At 38.2% G+C, this 12,788-nt stretch overlaps 1 long non-coding RNA gene across 1 annotated transcript; it reads right to left on the reverse strand.

Moving 5' to 3' along the window:
• Positions 1 to 3,969: 3,969 nt before the first annotated feature.
• Positions 3,970 to 6,736, reverse strand: LOC135420239 (uncharacterized). The gene is made up of 2 exons (XR_010433432.1): positions 6,378 to 6,736; positions 3,970 to 4,091 (listed from the first exon to the last, which is right to left on the reverse strand). It is a non-coding gene; the product is annotated as an uncharacterized LOC135420239 (long non-coding RNA).
• Between the last annotated feature and the right edge of the window lie 6,052 nt (positions 6,737 to 12,788).

The raw sequence follows: 12,788 nt of genomic DNA on the forward strand, positions 1-12,788 counted from the left end.
ACCACCTCAAATCAAGTTTGGACCTGACTTCTGGCTGAATACTGGTCACACACTTTGTAGTGGCCCTCTCTCAGACCAGATATTGTAGAACAGGTTTCACACCATTTAAAAATAGGTTTTACTGTCCCTCTTTAGTTCTAATCATGATCCATGATTCCAAAAATACTTTTCTTTAGGTTATATCCTTTCTCCCAATATCGTATTTAAAGCCTGGCATAAATAAATAGATATTTTTAAAAGTTAACAGATTTCAAGTGTAGCTCCAAGCCACAGTAACAGAAATCTATAGTAAATTGCTTAGAAATATCAGACAAAATAAAGTCACTGCTTTGTTCACAGTGAATTTACAGTTGAAAGGTCAGCTAGAGATAGCCCTAACATATGGACAGAAAAAAGAATGAAAACATCAGCATATGTTTGTTGTGGCTCAGGTATTAATTGCTAGGTTTAAAAAGTCATCAATATTTGTACAAATGTTGGAGGAGTCATTTTTTAACGCTGAAAGGAGAAATTTTCATAAATAAATACGTATACTTCTGCCTAGAGCTAAGGGGAAAACTGGGAGTAGCATGAAGCTGCTACAGTGGAAATCTGATAAATGTAAAAGCTGGGTCTGCAGAGGAGTGGGAACAGAGGTTGACATTTCATGATAAGTGGGACATGATACAACTTTTGGTGGAATAGAAGAGAGGTATGTGGAAAAATACAAAGGGAGAATGGTATAATCCGGTCACAGTTACCTCTTGCTGTTCAGTCAAAACATATGCAGGGCATGCGCTTAGACTCCAGATCTTCTGGGTCCTGCAGAATTGGTATAGCTAGTGAGATTCTTCCAATTAAAAATATCCTCTATGGTCAGAGTACTCAAACAGAACAATAGAGGGCCACTTCCAAGGCTTATCAGAGCAGGAAATTGATGAGTTGGGTATTATTTTGAACAAGTATGGACAGACTAATGCTGAAGAGATACAGATATTTCATCTATAAGTTCTTAACCATGGAAAGAGAAACAAAAAGGCCTATTATCTTGGTGATGGTTGGCAGAAAGATATCCTTCTGGATGTGAGAACTGAAAAAAATCTGACTCGATGGTGATGTTGATGTTATAGGCCTGAAGAAATGATTAGGAAGAAGCTGTTGACACCAACCGGAGAAAAAAAACAAAAGCTGGGAAAGAAAAAAATTAAGGGTAGAGTAGGTGGGAAAAAAGAATATAAAAAAAATTCATGAGAACTTGCAATCTCATTGTCTCAGGATAAGATTTTGCCTTTGTAGAACTTTAGAACACAGCCAGGGCTTCAGTATTTCCCAGTAAGATCCAGGCAAAAAATCTTTATGATATCTACCAATTTTCCCTTTTAATTTCAGTGTGGTTGGCCAGTGAACAATCTCAGCCTACAGTGGTGGAAGCCACTGTGTATAATGGGCTACAACTGGATTTGCAACTATTTGTACCTCTTTTATCAATTTGCTCCATTGCATTTCTTTCCCAATTTTGTTTTAAGTATATTTTGTAAAGCAAGAAGAAATGATTTATGAACAATTAGACAAACCATTCCAACTGTGTTGGAGGAGGTAAGAATAGGGAGGGAATTAGATAAATAAAAGTGTTTATGAAACACTTCAGTATATTATACTGTATTCTTCAGTAATATTAGATGTCACAATTTCTTTGAAATCTATGACAAACCTGGGCATAGGATAGCAAGATTAAAACTAAAGTTGAGCTTTAAATATTTCCTCTAACACTTTTTCAGTCTTATTTTTTACTACTTTTAATTGAGACCTCAAGGGAAGAAAGCATCTTATAATTTATGGTAATGAGTTTCAGTTCATGGCCATGTTTTCTCTCTTCTGGTGTCATAGTAGCATGACTTATTTTGATAGTTTATGAAGAAGGGAAAAGATCTATTAAATCTGCTGTGTCAGGAAGAAGCAACATCAGCAACAAACAAACAAACAAACAGAATAAAAAAATTTTGCAGGTAAAATCCATCGTAAAATGCATAACGAGATAGTTGGTGGTTTCCCTATGCCTAAGGCCTTTGCAGCACTTCAAATAGACCCTGTCAGAGGAACCATGACTCTTTAAAGACTCTGAAAGTGAAGATCATGAGTGGGAGTTCTCTGCAGTATGCCCCCTAGATCTGCTCTGCCAAAGATCTGGCATGTGGGTGTTCACAGGGGACCAGAACATGTTTGAATGCATGTTTAGGACACAGAGGTCACCCCATGTGAGAGTGTGTGTCTCATGGGAATATTCTTTAAATTAGAATACTTTAGGGATCACAGTCCTGGTCTTGAATAGTGGAGGATCAGTTTCAAGGCAAGTGAAGAGCTCAGGCTTGCCCCCTTGACATTACACAAGCTAGAAGAGGTCCCAATATGTCTTTTTTTGGACCAAAAATGTTACTGATGAATTAGGAAGTCTTTCCTGATGCGGATATTGCTGAACTGGATCTAGCTCCTGAGTCAAAAGGACAGCTGGTCTTGATATATCATCTGCAAGTAAAAATGAACGTTTTATTAATTGAAAAAAAGCATTTATTTCCCTTGGTACTTGTGGATTTGAAGGCCTATTTACATAGATTTCTTCTCAATCTGGTTACAGTGGTGACATTTAATTATTTCAATTCCTTCTGCTTTCTATTCAAAAGTATTTTTCAGTCTGCAGGTCACATAGCCTTGAATGTCCACAGGTTATTTTTGAGTGTGCTGTAAAAAGTAAATTAAGAACAACAAAACAGTTCTTGGAATTATAGTAATTTTATATTCACTATATACATTCTGCTCCATCCTATCATCTTTTAAGTGCCCACTAAAAAAAAAAAAATTGCTTCTCTGGGGAAGAGTGACAGTTAATGCCAGTTCAGTTTCTTGGCTCTTGTTTTTTCTTGCTTTACAACCTCAGCGTCATACAGGAAGAGAACAATAGCTTATTGCTAGACAGTGATAGATCATAATAATTCAAGTTTAAAACTTTCTGGCATATAAAACAATAATATGGCTGCATTATTCTCTGGTGTTGAAGTCTTAGGACAAAAGCTATAACATGAACGAGCAAAAGGATTATGCTGATCTTTCATTTATGTAAAAATATTAGGAAAAAGTATTAATTTCCTGTTGGTTGTGTTTCCATAAAATAATCTTTCCATTTCCTCCTGATCCTTTCTTGAAAATCATTTTGAGCTTTCTATACACCAAACAAATGTTAGTAAGAGACTACCATGATTTACCTGGTCAAATTAAAGTCTATGTTACTACTCAGTATCCTAGTTCTGATTCAGTTCTGAAAATAAACTTGTGCTGCGTGCAATCAGTTACAGAGGTAAAGACTTTATATGCTGGAATATATTCAAGGCAGGGACCAAATTGTTTTGTATTGTCAGTATTGTATAAATAATTTTTTAAAAAATCTATTTGTGACTTTAAATATATTTAATTCAGTTCTTTAATACAGGCAAGTCAAGAGTTTATTAATTTGTAAAATGTATTTCTATGTTTTTAATTTTCATTTTTATTAAATTCATAACAGTTTTTTTGTCCAGTACCACTTAAAAATATGTGGTCTTGATCTGATTTGTATGGTGGCTTTCATTCTCATATTCCAGAGCCATAAAACTAATTTTAATATTTAATTAAAAAAACCTGCTAAGTGAACTGATTATTAAATAGATGTGTTTGTACTAGTAACAATATTGAACATATTATGCCAATGAGCTGCAGTAATTACAGCTTCTGCTTTTATCAGACCTGAGCAGAAAAGTTGAGTTACTTACCTTAGATCTGGCTATGGCTGATGAAAATTACATGGCTTCAACAAGATTATTTTTTGTGAAAAAGAAGAAATAGTGGATACCTGATTTGTTATCTTATGTTTTCTGCTGTTGTCTTCAAAGAAGAGATTAATTTGAATCATGGATTCATTTTAAATAAATACATATAACTGTTTATAATATCACACAAATATACTTGTATAATTATTTAATATAAATCTCTCTCTCTTGTAACTTCATTTGCTTCCAGCTGTAGGCTCCACAACCGTTGTGACTTGTGCTTTTGTCATTTTCAAGCAGCAACATTTAAGCTCACTGTAGAGAAGAAAACATCAGAGCTGGGGTCCACAGAGCTGTTTCCCAGTCCGTCGCATCATGATCCAGCTCTGCTGGGTGCACTTACAGCTGTATTACTTCCCAAAGAAGACTAAGGTTTGATGTTTGCTCTGTGAAGCCCTACATGTCCTTAGCAGTAGCAATCAGTCCTCTGAGGAGCCCAGAGTGCCTGGAGAAAACAGAATTTCCCTTTTCTATGCTTTTTGAAAATGTGCTCGACACTGTGAAAATCCAATTTTGGTAAATATTTCTAGGGAATTATCAAAGATGTAACAGCTGAAATAAGTCAAATTCCTATGGTTGCTTTAAGATTAGAAGGTAAAATCTTTCTGGATTGGATGCTCAGGAGCAGAGGGGTTTGCTAATTAGATTTAATTTTGTCAGCCTGCAGTGCCCGATAAAATTCAAATCAAATACTTTGTTGACATTATGAGCTATGTAAAGCAGTGTCAAACTGTAAAGAAAAAAAAAAAGAAACAGATACTCTTCTTCTGGCTGGAGGTACTTCCTGCCCAGCATTAATCTACTCGTGACTAGGGATTTTATTCTTTTCTCTGTTTAGCTCCCTTGTTACAACCTCATTTGACTCTGGTTTTCTTTACAGCAGACTGCTGTTGCTACTTTGCATGCCTATCTCAAAGAGGGTGACTGTTCATAGAATCATAGCATCATAGCATCATAGAATCATAAAATCATAGAATCATAAAATCAATCAGGTTGGAAGGGACCTCTGAGGTCATCAAGTCCAACGCCACTGCAGTTACCAGACCATGGCACTAAGTGCCACATCCAGTTTCATCTTAAAAACCTCCAGGGATGGAGAATCCACCACCTTCCTGGGCAGCCCATTCCAATGTCTGATCACTCTCTCTGTAAAAAATTTCTTCCTAATATTCAACGTAAACTTCTCCTGGCAGAGCTTAAGACCACGCCCTCTTGTGCTACTGCTGGTTGCCTGGGAGAAGAGACTGACACCCACCCGGCTACAACCTCCTTTCAGGGAGTTGTAGAGAGTGATGAGGTTTCCCCTGAGCCTCCTCTTCTCCAGGCTAAACAACCCCAGCTCCCTCAGCCTCTCCTCATAGGGCCTGTACTCGAGTCCCTTCACCAGCCTCGTTGCTCTTCTCTGGACCTGCTCCAGCACCTCAATATCCTTCCTCAACTGAGGGGCCCAGAACTGGACACAGCACTCCAGGTGCGGCCTCACCAGCACTGAGTACAGGGGAAGAATCACTTCCCTGGACCTGCTGGCCCCACTGTTCCTGATCCAGGTCAGGATGCCATTGGCCTTCTTGGCCACCTGGGCACACTGCTGGCTCATGTTCAGCTTCCTGTCAATCCAAACTCCCAGGTCCCTTTCTGCCTGACTGCTCTCCAGCCACTCTGTCCACAGCCTGTAGCGCTGCAGGGGGTTGTTGCAGCCGGCACTTGGCCTTGTTGAACCTCATCCCACTGGAATCAGCCCAACTCTCCAGCTTGTCCAGGTCCCTGTGCAGAGCCCTCCTGTCTTACAACAGATCAACGCTCCCCCCCTAGCTTGGTGTCATCTGCAAATTTGCTGATGGTACACTCAATCCCCTCATCCAGGAGGATGTTGCTACAAGAAGGAATGTTGCTGGCTGTACGTGATTGGAATCAGACAAATGAAAGGCACCGAAGAGACACTATGACAGGAAAAATGTGCCTGAAGTAGACAGGCATTTGAGCTGAAGAAAGGGTAGATACTAAGGACTGTTAGGAACAGAACGTTTTTTTTGTTGTGGTTTTTTTTTTCTTTTGTCATTTTAAAAAAGAGAGGTGGATAGTTTGGATGGCCTCAGACAGAGGAAATAGTTTTCAATAGTGGGGAAGCACAGGGGCTGGTGACAAGAAGGCAGTCTCGAGTGATGAAGTTTGATGAAATAGAAGGTATTCTGCATAATCAGTACCTCGTACAAAACACCAGTGTTTCAGTGTAACATTGCTGGAGATCAGCCTGCTGGAGAGAGGTGAGATAATGTGAGGAGTCCAAAGAATGTTAATTACCTGTCTGACAAAGTATATGAGTATAGTGTTCATAAATATTCTAGTGTATTACCAATGCAGGTGCTAACCTGTGTCTGCTTGAGGAGGAGAATGAACCCCCTCTTTACCTGACAGGATTTCCTACCGAGGAAATTATGGTGGCTTCTCTACTGAGATCAGACCTATTAAATATCAGTTTCTCCTTCATATAAGCTGTCTGTAACAAGTCCTGAGGCAGGATACTGAAAAGCTGGGATGTACCTTTGACTGTGTCCTAAACATGCAGTTTGGCTTTGTGTACTTCAGTTGTCTGTTCTTCTTTTTCCCTTCCTCAGTCTCTTCTGAAAATATCTGAGGGCACAGGTAACCCTCTGCTCTTCCTGGGTACTCTGACACTATGTTTGTGAACTAGGGCTTTGAAGATCTGCTATAGTTAACATATGTTACTTCATTATTTTTTTGCCGGGCTTTGGTTAAGAAGTTATGGGATTTTTTATTAATTTGACTTGTTTTTTCCTCCCTGTAAGGATAGAAAGAAGCACTTGAGCACACCCTTACAAGAGTATATACTGGGGACAGGAGAGTTGCAGAGGAGTACTGAAGATGGATGAAGATGGATGGCTCTGACAGTCTGAGTTACTGCAAATTCCCTAGATCTGTTGTATCATAGTGACTGACTGTGCACATGTCCTTGCCTACCAGGGACAGACAGCAAGACAAAATATTTTAGCTTCAAGCCTCTTCCAGCATGATAATGCTGTTGTGTGTCCAAGTCACTTGCTGTTTTTCCATTACAGATTTGTTTTTTCCTTCTTGCTTAGAAGAAAACAAAATAAAATATTACAGAATGTCCTGATGGACTGAATATTCTATAAACGAACTACGTTTTTCACTGCCCTGCTCATTAATGGCTTTGCTCTTGGCAAAAATATTTAGTACTTATATGTTGACCAGCAGTGTCTTAGGGAGAGATGAGAAAGGGATCATCATCAACATGAGAAAAGAGAGCAAATCTGAGAAGGTAAGAGGAGTTGCTGTTAGGGAGAGAATTAGAAGTGAGACTGCTAATATCCAAAAGAAATCCACTTAAGGGGAGAGGATAAGGCAGTAGAAATTGGAGAGCAAGGAAACTGCAAGGAAAGAGAGTCTGAAAGAGTGTGAAAGACTTTGTAGAGCAGGGGGACCGAGGTTGTAGAATGAAAAAGAAAATTATCCATGTGCTGTGGTAAGGTTAAAACTAATTTTCACATTGTTTTTCCGATAACTTAATTTAGGAACGTGGAGAGCACACCGGAGGTTATTGTCAGTAGAAGAGGTGACCTCAGTTCCAAGGTGTGATGCTTGTAAGTAGCAGACTGCTTGTAATTTTCAGCAGTAATTAAGGGACAGCCCATTTACTAATAACAATTTAATTGCAGCCCAAAAACTTTATAGGCTTCTTTGCCAAACCTGCATTGCATCTTGCCATAGCTAGATAGCTATTAGTGCTTCAGATTCCTGATAAAAAGCTGCCTGACTATTGTGAAAGTCAGACATACTGCTGGCTTTCATGGAATTTATTATACGCCCACCTCTTTTTTAGAAAATGTGTGTAAAGTTTTAAGTCATTTAAGTGCTTTGAAAAATCTACTCAATCTCAGTGCTGTGAAATTGTGAGTGGAAAGATGCTTATGAGGTTACATTGGGTAAAGCTCTTGGCACTGTTCACTACAGCCATAAAAATTCAATGAGGAAATGTTGAAATTGTGTCAGAGGAAATTGTTCCAGCAGGGAACTCAAAACCATAAAATTAAATAAATATTCCTGTCATGTGTAATCTTAATGACAATTTGAAAAAAAAAAAAAAGAAAGAAAAAGGTGTTGGGTCTTGTAGTCCAGATGCTGGAAAAAAAATATTGCAAAATGCTGTTTAAACTATTTTCCTTGCGATAAACTCCAGGGTGGGGCAAAAACCTCAGCATCCATTCAGTCTCACTGACTTTAAAATGACTGGAATAAATCTCTGTGTAGCAGGACAGAGTTCACTCATGAATCTCCCTTTTTGGTTTAGTAGAAATATAAAAACAGTACAGTATGGAAAGGAGACCATAAGAAAGTCCTACATTTGGTACAACTCATGAAAGCAGTGCTAAAGGGATTTGGGTAATTATTCCACATTACAACTAAAATGACTAGGGAAAAAAAAAAGTTATATGTCATAAAACAGCAGACACTCTAAAGTCCAGGCAAGTTCCCTCAAACAAAAATCATTTGCCAGGTCTTGCAAAAATAAGTGTTCTTTACACGGAGAGTTGTTCTAGGAACCAGCTACCAGTGTTTCTCAAGCAGTGTCTCCTCAGTGTACTGAAAAACACAGCAAAAGAAAAGCATATCCTAATATAAATGTTTCTTTTTGCTTGGATCATTTGGATGTTATTTATGCAGATCTGTGGCTCTCTTTGGGTGAAATTTCTCTCTACAGAGCAGAAACACTTATGTTACAATTAAAACCCTATTTTCAGTACTCAAGTGGGACTTCCATGGTACATAGGGTCTGTGTTGAAGTAATCGCCTTATTATTATTGTTTCAGTACTTTGTGTCTGCAGTAGATTGTACCATGTTCTCAGCAAGTATTTACATGAGTAACATGGCTTAAAGCAGCATATAATTTTCCAAATAGGCAGAGGGTAAAAGAAAGATATATGGAATTTCATGTGGCTATTATTATTGTTCAACATTGCAATATAGTTCTCTCTTGCACAAAACAATATCCTACTAATGAAAAACACAGGTTTAAAAAAAAAATTTTTTTTCTTAATTCTGACATTCTTCCAAGTCAGAAAAAGGGTGGTTGAGTGAGCTTTAATGCATTAAATGGTTAATCCATAATTGCCTCTTCTGAATAATCTTTTGTGTTTCCTGCTGTTTTCTTTAAATACTTCCAGCAGCATAACTACTGTAATAACTATCCTAATTTTCAACCAATGGCCAAGACAACATGAAACTTCACTCCGAGACAGTTTGATTCTTAGTTTTCCATTTGATTTCACTGGAAGCTAAACCACATGTTTAAAATTCTGGTAGAATATAAAGGTTTCTGAGAACCACAGTGGTGTTAATTTATAATCCCTACTAAAATTTTCTGTCCTTTTCTGGCAAGTACCACAAATGAACATAATGTTTCTTACAAATTGTTTTGAATTGTGCATGTATGACAAGAAAGAACAGAAAAGGCAGCCTTTTGAAATGATAGTGTAATTTTGTGTCCAAAATCATGTTGCAGTTGCTGGCAAGCTGAACACCACATATTTGGTTCAGGAGGTGTATACATGTTGAAATTAGGTTCATATTCTTAGTCATTATGGGAGAGGATGAAAATAAAAAAACCTCACTGTTTTTTTAGTGAGAGTGATACAATGTATACATCAGAATCAATAACATGGAGAGTAATGGTGTGAGCCTACCTGCATCATTACTTTGCAGATATTACTTTTGCTCATCCCTCCCACTGCTCCCAGGATCTAATTTTAGTAGTTCATTCCTTGTGTCACTTCTTCAAAAAGATGATTTTGCAAAAATACCTTTTCCCAGCAGGCATGATGTTGTGAGGTTTCTTTTCAAGGAGCTGGAGGGTACCAGCTCAAGGGGAAAAAAAATCTAAAGCACTGTTAAATTTTTAATATTGGGCTAAAATGAGAGTGACAGCTGTTCCTTAAAGGCCTGGGAGCCTTTAAGGAAACTCCAAACTCCATCCAAACTCCATTCCTAGCTGGGTCAAGGCTCTGATCAAGCTGCTTTTTCTTTTCCTACCTTCTGATCATTGCATTACTTGGACTCTAAATCTACTGTGCACTGCTTGTGCAGTGCAAGGTGTGCACAGTGCAACGGGATCATCAGTCCACTGGCTACTTTGAAGTCCTAAGCCCGGACTTTATGTGATGCTCAGGGCATTACGTAATGTCACCTGCATGGGCAAAAGCCTGCATCTCATGATGCAACACCTAGCCGAATAACTATGTGTTCTATAAAAAACAACCAATCAACCAAACCAACAAACCAAAATATATCCAGTCTTTCATTGCTCACAGTCTGAGGTATAATGACTGCATTAAAGAGAAGGAGAATGGAATGAATACCATCAGAGATAACTAAGTTATGGGTCTCACTTCTCTCTGGAGAGTTCAGCTAAGCACCTCCAGAGAGTAACCCAACTTTCTCCATAGCTCATCACCTTATTTTACACTGGCCTACTTAGATTGCAATGTATTCCCCTGAGAAACTCTTCCAGGTACAGTTAGGACTGTGGAAAGTGCATCTGTCAGTATTACCTGCTTTGGCAAATATTATAAGTTTTATGGTACAGTAAAGGCTTTGTAGCAGTGCCCGCACCCTGATCATCTATAGTCAGAGTGTAAACTATATTTCTACTGTCAGATGCCATGGGAAGTGTAGTCCGATTTTTGTTCCTTATCCTAAGTGGAAAGGGGCAATACATCTGTTAGAAAATCCCAGAATAGGCACAAAGAAGTATTTGGAACAAATGAATGTCAAAGGATATCTTTAACTAGTGCAATGCAGCCAGAGTGAGTATTTCAAATGGCCAGTTCAGCCCAGAATAGTTACACTGGCTGTTTGGGATATATTGAATTCAATTATTTTCAGTGTGTTTCCTTCAACTAAAATATTGATCTTAAACTAAATACCTATTACTAAAGGTGACTATAAATCCAAAGTTATGCATTTAGGAAGGGATTTAAACATGGTCAGAGAGTCATGCCTTATTACTGAGGCTTAATTAGAAACAGAATAAGGATGTCACAAGTTTAAAAATTTAAATACACACTTACTGTCAGAAACCCTTAACAATGTAAATAAGGAAAATGAAGTTGTTTTAAATTCAAAAAAACACTCAAATAAATATTTTACCAAAATAAATTACTTCCAAAGAGGCAGGCAGTCAAATTATTGGTTACTTTTAGTGGCATGTGGATTCCAGATTATGTATTTGAATTGATAATTAATACAGATTGGTGAGAAAGCAAAAGTAGCCTCTGCTTGCACATACATCTCTGTCACAGGGCCTATGTAGTTTTTGCTTTTATTTTATTGTCTCATGAAATACATGATGCAGTCCATGATGCAGGATCAAAATACCCGGGAAAAGCATAGTAGGACACCATTAAAGACCCAAAGAGCCTTTAGCTAAAGAGTTAAGTGCACTGCCAGTGCTCAGTGCAGAACTGTGCCCAGTTCTCCTCACAGAACAAACTGAACTCAATTAAAATAATTAATTACTTGTACAGGACTTTTTTTTATAAAACTATGTCTGCCCTAATCAATTAGCGACATTCTGATGAATTAATAGACTGACTAGTTCAGTAGTTCTTCTCTAGTTAAAAGAAGTGGTGAGAGTTGAATTTATTGCATACAGGGCTCTGTATGTGCTGGCTTGCTGACTGCATGGGTAAGGATGAAGTGGGTAATAGTCCTAGAAATGCTAGTATGTGATGGTCCTTTTTTCTCAATGCTCAATTAAATGAGGTTGGGTGGCACCCAACCTGAACTTGGTCTTCCTTTTCTTTTACCTTGGCAAGACAGCTCTTACCTACCAGTGCCATACATCTGGGATGTGAGGTAATGAGTTCTTACTGCAATGTTGTGGTCCACCAGAGCTTCTTATGCAGCAGGACAGAAAAGATTTTTGGAAGAGCTGGATAGATGAGGACCCTTTGACAGGATCTCACAGCATAGTGCTTCTCTCCTGGTGCTCAGTCTGGAGGTGCGTAGTGACAGCAGCTGAAAGAGGCATAATCCAGAGTAAACCGAAATTACCATGAAGCCATTGAAGTCATGATTTTTGACACAAAGCTTTTCAGATACAGTAATTTATATCAAGTCCCTGCAATAACTAAAACTAATTTAAAAATAAATAGATATAATGAGTAATGGGGCTGTTGCAGTCATTTTGAACTAAAAAAAATAAAATTAAAAGCTAATAATGATGTATAAGGGATGTTAGGTGCTACATGAGACTCAGAAAAGATGTGGATAAATGATGTGAAATACATAGATGTGGGTAAATGATATGTGGGTAAACGATATCATCCAGTTCCAGCTGGGGGAGACCTGAAGTCACGTCACTGCCCCTGGAGTCTTGGGCAGAGGATTGTTCTTGGAGGCAGATATCTTTGGCACTGTTGTTATAGCCATAAGATCCACAACTTGGCTCTGTGAGATCCAAATTTACAATGACTGACAGTGCATTTGATCTGTGTATGGGAGGAAACAGACTCAGAGAGTTCACAGAGCTGTCTTTTTTCCAACACCCTGCCCTGGGGTGCTGGATTTCTGTACACAGGCTTTTCATGGGTTGGAAAAAAAAAAGGATAATCTGTATTAATGAAGCCAGTAAAGCCTTTCTGTACTTTTACTAGCAGCAAGTTTTTTTGAGCTTTCTGGCTTCTGTGTCATCAATTGTTACAGCAACTCTGTTTAGTCTGCTTCAGGACCTTTTCTTGAACTATCCATTTTGGGGGAGGGAAGGGAGGTGCTTTGGGAGTAGAAGGGCAGTGATTCTTAACAAAAGGACATAAAATGGAGCAGTAAGAAATTCTAAGCCAACTTCTTTGTTTGATTTCTCTTGTGAAATGAGGCAAAAGAAAGCAAGATATTGAAAAAGCAAGATACTGAAA

Source organism: Pseudopipra pipra, chromosome 1, assembly GCF_036250125.1.
Source record: "Pseudopipra pipra isolate bDixPip1 chromosome 1, bDixPip1.hap1, whole genome shotgun sequence".
NCBI lineage: Eukaryota > Metazoa > Chordata > Aves > Passeriformes > Pipridae > Pseudopipra > Pseudopipra pipra.